We start from the raw sequence: 6,288 nt of genomic DNA on the forward strand, positions 1-6,288 counted from the left end.
CCCTGAAACCAAAATTTACACTGGAAACAAAAGACCATCTATTGATATATTAATGACACTTACTCAGTTAATATTAGTGACACTCAGTTAAATTATTCAGTTCATTATCTCAATTATTCAAGAAGAGAAAAGCAGAGCATGCAGGATATTTCAATTACAGGCAATTGTTGAGAAAACAAAAAAACAAACTTTGAAAACGTTTTTCACACAAGGGGTCAGAAAGAATGCTTATTGGGAATTCCCTGGCAGTCTATTGGTTAGAGTTCCACACCTCCATTGCAGGGGACACAGGTTCCATCTTTGGTTGGGAAATTAAGATCCCAAATGCTGTGCAGTGCAGGCAAAAAAGAAAAATGCATATTAAAAGTTGAGAAGCAAAACAAAAAGGAAGTTGAGATGCAATTTTCTAGCATTTTATTTTGGAGTCAAAACCAAACTGTTTTCAGTATGAATCCTTTGATAATTTGTGTCTGTGTTCTTGTTGAGGGAAAAGCCATGAGTAATCCACCATAATTCAGAATAATTGGGGTTCTATAAAGTGGGGAATTTCAGTACATTTAAAAGCAATCAGAAGGAGCATAGTTATAATTTAAAGTGTTTTCAGCTCTAGACATTCTCAATACTATCACCCACTTAACAGAGGAGCAAATTTTAGGCACTAATTTCTAAAGTTATCCAATGCATATAGACTAGGATTTTTTGAAGACTGTTTGTATCTCTCTTTCTCACATATCAATTGTCTATATTTGGTAAATACTGTAATCACAAATATAATCAAAAGCAGAGACATTACTTTGCCGACTAAGGTCCATCTAGTCAAGGCTATGGTTTTTCCTGTGGTCATATATGGATGTGAGAGTTGGACTGTGAAGAAGGCTGAGCGCCGAAGAATTGATGCGTTTGAACTGTGGTTTTGGAGAAGACTCTTGAGAGTCCCTTGGACTGCAAGGAGATCCAACCAGTCCATTCTGAAGGAGATCAGCCCTGGGATTTCTTTGGAAGGAATGATGCTAAAGCTGAAGCTCCAGTACTTTGGCCACCTCATGCAAAGAGTTGACTCATTGGAAAAGACTCTGATGCTGGGAGGAATTGGGGGCAGGAGGAGAAGGGGACAACCGAGGATGAGATGGCTGGATGGCATCACTGACTCGATGGACGTGAGTCTGAGTGAACTCCGGGAGATGGTGATGGACAGGGAGGCCTGGCGTGCTGCGATTCATGGGGTCACAAAGAGTCGGACATGACTGAGCAACTGAACCAAACTGAATGTTTTGGGAAGAAAATAGTTGCCTATTTCAGGGCTGGGTCTTGAAGGGCATATTTCACAAGCTACAATCATGCAGCTGTATGCAGACATCTGTGTGTGCTAAGGCACTTCAGTCGTGTCCCACTCTTTGCAACCCTGTGGGCTGTAGCCCACCAGGTTCCTACGTCCATGGAATTCTCCATGGAGTGGGCAGCTGCCGTGCTTTTCTCCATGGGATCTTCCCAATCCAGGGATTGAGCAATCCAGGGACTGACCCTGCAACTCTTGTCTCCTGCATTGGCAGACAAGTTCTTTACCACTAGTGCCACCTTCTGGCAGGAGCTAAAATAGCACTATGGAAATCAGACAGCCAGGAGGTCAGATCGAGAGACTGAAAACAGATGCTACTATAAGTGAGCCAGATGTCACTGAAAGGATTCACAATTAATTTATTGTGTAATTAATTTATTTCACACTTATACAGCTGGGAAGGAAAATATTTGTGTTAGAGTTATCCTCATAAGTGTTTACATGATCTTTTCCAAATGACTTTAAGCACAAAATAGCAAAAGGAATTAGTAGACAAAAGTCACGCAATATGATCAATTACATGAGAAAAGACCAGAAATCATGTGGAAGACATAACAAAAAAGTAACTTTTATATAAAAATGAGGTTCATTAGCATAAAGTGAGAAGTAACCGATTTTGTTTACATCCTAGACACCACCATAGATGTTAGGGATCCTGGGAGGGATGGCATCTTACGGTGGGTTACAATACATTGGTCCCGTCAGTTGAGGCCCCTATACCTCCTGTTACTCACGTGAACAGGCCATTCAGTCTTTACAGGTCAATACTTTACTGTTTTTATGTGTTGTTTAGGCACTTGGTCAGGTCCGACTCTTTGGCAACCCCATAAATGTAGCCTGCCAGGTTCCTCTGTCCATGGGATTTCCCAAGCAAAAATACTGAAGTGAGTTGCTATTTCCTTTTCCAGAGGATCTTCCCGACCCAGGGATCAAATCTGTGTCTCCTGCTTTGCATGTGGGTTCTATTTGAATTGTAAATAAGCACATGAAAATAGTGTCAGTATTATGGTTTAAGGAAATATGAGTGAAAACCACAGTGAGGCCCTTCTGCACATTCATTTCATGGGTAGCACTAAAAGACTGACAATATCCAGGTGCTGAAGGTACAAAGAAAAGCAGAACCCTCATACATTGCTGGTAGGAACGCAAAGAAGTAAAAGCTTGGAAACACTGGCAGTTGATAAAGTTAATCATCCACTTTTCCTCACTATCATTACAAAAGAAATGGAAACCCTGTGTCCACAGAAATACTTGTATGTATTCGCACATTTGAGCTTCCCTAGTGGTCAGTGATAAAGAATCCGTCTGCCTGGAGAATCCTATGGACAGAGGAGCTTGGCAGGCTACAGTCCATGGGGTCCCAAAAGAGGCAGACATGAGTTAGTAACTCAACAGCAATTCTCACATCTCCAGGAGCTTTATTCTTCAAAGCCTACAACTAGGGAGCAAAAAGAAATATCCATCTACAGATGGACGGTTAAGAAAGTGTTATATTTATCAGTGGAATACTCCCCATCAATATGAAGAAATGACCACTGACACAACGGGGGGAAAACATCAGTTTCAAAGCGTTATAGTAGGTAAGGATGTGTGCGTCATGCGTATCCACAACTGCCATAGACTAGAAGCCTGCTGAGATTGGGTGTTCACATTCAACAGGAAAATGAAGGCCTGGGATCTGGCCCTCAGCTGCCCAGTTCTGAGGGGCTGCCCCAGGTGATATAATTGAAGATTTGCTCCTCTCCTGGAGACAGGCTGGGATGTAGGACCTGAGACCCTTTGCTGCGGTGCTTGCACCTGGACAAACGTCTCCTTGAATGGCAGATACAAAGAAGCTTTAGGGACTAAAAATAACTCCATGCATGGGCAGTTGGGGCAAATTATAAACAATAAAATACGAAAAGGCCCAAAGCCAGCTGCCACCTTTGAGGTGCCCATCTGCCAGGAGCAAAAGCGAAATTACAAAAAGTACTACACATGATCTCTGCACGCAGAACCTCCACAGAGGGGCAGGCAGACCCTCTGATCTGCCCCTGCCCTCACTGCATTTAAGGGACCCGCTCGCCCCTGCTCCAGAAGCCAGCAACGACGTCTGCTCTTTGCACTTGCTCTGTTGTTCTGTGGCTCGAGTTCCAATAAAGCCTTGCCTGAATTTCTCATCTGGCCTTGTATTGATTTCTATTGATTAGGGAAATCCAACAAGCTGAGTTGGTAACAATCTCTGAGCTAGACTAAATGGCTCCAGACTAAGGGCCACTGGGAGATGGAAGAAGGCTTCGCAGGTGGCTCAATGGTAAAGAATCCGCCTGCCAATGCAGGAGACACGGGTTCAATCCCTAAGTCAGAAAGATCCCTTGGAGGAGGAAATGGCAACCTAGGAAATCCCAAGGACAGAGGAGCCTGGCAGGCTGCAGTCCATGGGGTTGCAAACAGCCAGACGCAACTGAGCATTCACACACTGGGAGAGGCGAGAAACGCTGCCGCACCGTCCAGTTCAACGAGCTGCACCATTTGCTGATGAGGAGTCTTGCCGTGTGTGTGTGTGTGTGTGTGTGTGTGTGTCTGTGTGTGTGTCTGTGTGTGTGTATGTGGTGTGAGATTTTAGTTCCCTGACCAGGAATTGGACCCATTCCCTCGGCAGTGAGAGCTCAGAGTCCCACCGCCGGACCTCCAGAGACGTCCCAGGACTCTGCTTTCTTGCTTTCTGGCCTCTTTCCCACTCCTACCAGCCTCTGTACACACGCCCTCACGTCACATCCTCATGGTGCCCCCAGCCGGGTCATCTGTGCATCTGTCTTGTCCCCTGACTCTCCCGCATCATGTCCACACCTGACTTAGACTGCCGGACCCCGCCCTCACCCACGCAGTCCCACGTCTCCTGCCTGATCATCACGTATTTTCCTCTCTCTTGGGGAGGGATCCAGATCTGGGTGCGTCTGCTTCCATTTTCTTTACGTATCCCACAGCCAGTATTTCTTTCCATGTCTATTTTCGCCCGTGCTGCGTCTCTTGCTGCGCACGGCCTTTCTCCAGTGAAGAGCGGGGCGCTCCAGTCGCAGCGTGTGCGCTTCCTGCAGTGGTGTCTCCCGCGGAGCCAGGCTCCAGGGTGAGCAGCTTCAGGAGCTGCAGCACTCTGGAGGGCTTCGAGGGGGGCTCAGCACCACGACTAGTTCATAGGAATAGGTGTTAGCCACTGTTTTGGAGGCATAAAGCAGAGAAAATCCCTCCCCCCAGGTGGATCACAAACTTTGTCCTTTTACGCTTTCTATTTCAGTCTCCTACCCTTGGCCTCGTAGACGTCATCTTCATCTTCTGATCATCGGACTCACTGGTTCATTCTTTAAATATCCCCGTCCCAGGTGGGCTTCCCAGGGAGTGCAGCAGTTGAGAATCCACCAGCCAATGTAGGAGACACAGGAGATGTGGGTTTGATCCCTAGTTTAGGGAAGGTCCCCTGGAGGATGAAATGGCAACCCACTCCAGTATTCTTGCCTGGGAAATCTCATGGACAGAGGAGCCTGGCAGGCTCCATGGGGCCGTACATGACTGAGCGACAGGACGCACACAGACACGCATCCTCCTTTGTATTCTATTCAGTCCTTTGTCAGTGTTGTCAATAACCAACATTTTTCCTATTTTTAAAAAGCATATATTCTTGGTCCTGTGGCTTTTTCTCTCCTCACCTCCTGGCTTACTCTTTCCTCTTAATTTCATTTCTTTGTACTTTTCTTCCAGTTCTTCATTCCATATAGCATATGTTACTTACTGTGACTCTTGTGAGCCCGGCATTCTTCTTCCATGTCTAGTTATTTCCCACTGGATGTATGAGTTGCTCTGTGTCTGTGTGTGTGCGTGTGTGTGTGTGTGTGTAGGAAAGACCAAGTTCAGGCCAGAAGCCTTGGAGGACACACGTATGTGAAATGACTAGGCAGGGCAGGGAAGGGAGTCCAGCTTTCACCACAATAGGCCACCAGATTCATCTGTTTTAACCTTAATTTGGCCAGGGTGGAGGCGCCTTCTGAGCTGTCATCCCCAAAGTCTGTGGGATGAGAGGGCCTGGCCTGACAAGCCAGGACAGTTCATCAGCCTGACCTCTCCTCAAAGTCTACACAGGAAGTCACTGAGTATCCCAATGCCATGTAACTGAAACCGCTTGTCTGTGTGTGTGTGTGTATGTGTGAATTAGCAAAGGGTTTCAGGACAGTGGGGAAGGGCACAACATATGGAATGCTTCCCAAATTTGCATGTTATCCTTGCGTAGGGGCCATGCTGATCTCTGTCATATGTCTTTATGTCTTTATGTCTGCAGCATAAAACTCTGTTGCAGTTTTATTATATGCACTGCTGAAAAGAGCATGAAGCCACTTTTTTTTCTTTTTAAATGTTTTAGAATTACTTGGCTGCATCAGGTCTCAGTTGTGGCGCGTAGGTCTTGAGCGCCCAGGCTTCAGTAGTTGCAGCCCACGGACTTAGTTGCTCCAGGGCATGTGGAAAGTTAGTTCCCTGATCAGGGCTGGAACCCGTGTCCCTTGCCCTGGCATGTGGATTCTTAACCACTGGCCCAGCAGGAAGTTCCCCAGAAACTGCCCTGCTTTAACTCCTCCTCCCCACAGCTTAAGACTCTCCTCCAGACAAGTCTGAGGTGACCTCAGTTCCCCACAGGACTCTGCTAGTTGCTGTCATCTGTGTTTCTCGCTGCAGTTTTGGGGTGTGATCAGCAGCCCTCCCAAGATGACCATCTCTTCCGCACCTGGAACTGTCTTGAGGTCCCCATTCCATAAACCAAGTCCATAAGTCTGATTCTACCTTACCTGCAGCGGCCACAGTAGGTCAGGCCACACTCTCTCACACCTGGAATATTCATTTCAAACTGACATATCATTAATGAGGCCTGCCAAATGCCAGCTCTGTGTAAATCACTGGAGATAACAGAGCCAAACAAAACAGAAAAA

This window comes from Capra hircus, chromosome 18 (genome assembly GCF_001704415.2).
Source record: "Capra hircus breed San Clemente chromosome 18, ASM170441v1, whole genome shotgun sequence".
Taxonomy (NCBI): domain Eukaryota; kingdom Metazoa; phylum Chordata; class Mammalia; order Artiodactyla; family Bovidae; genus Capra; species Capra hircus.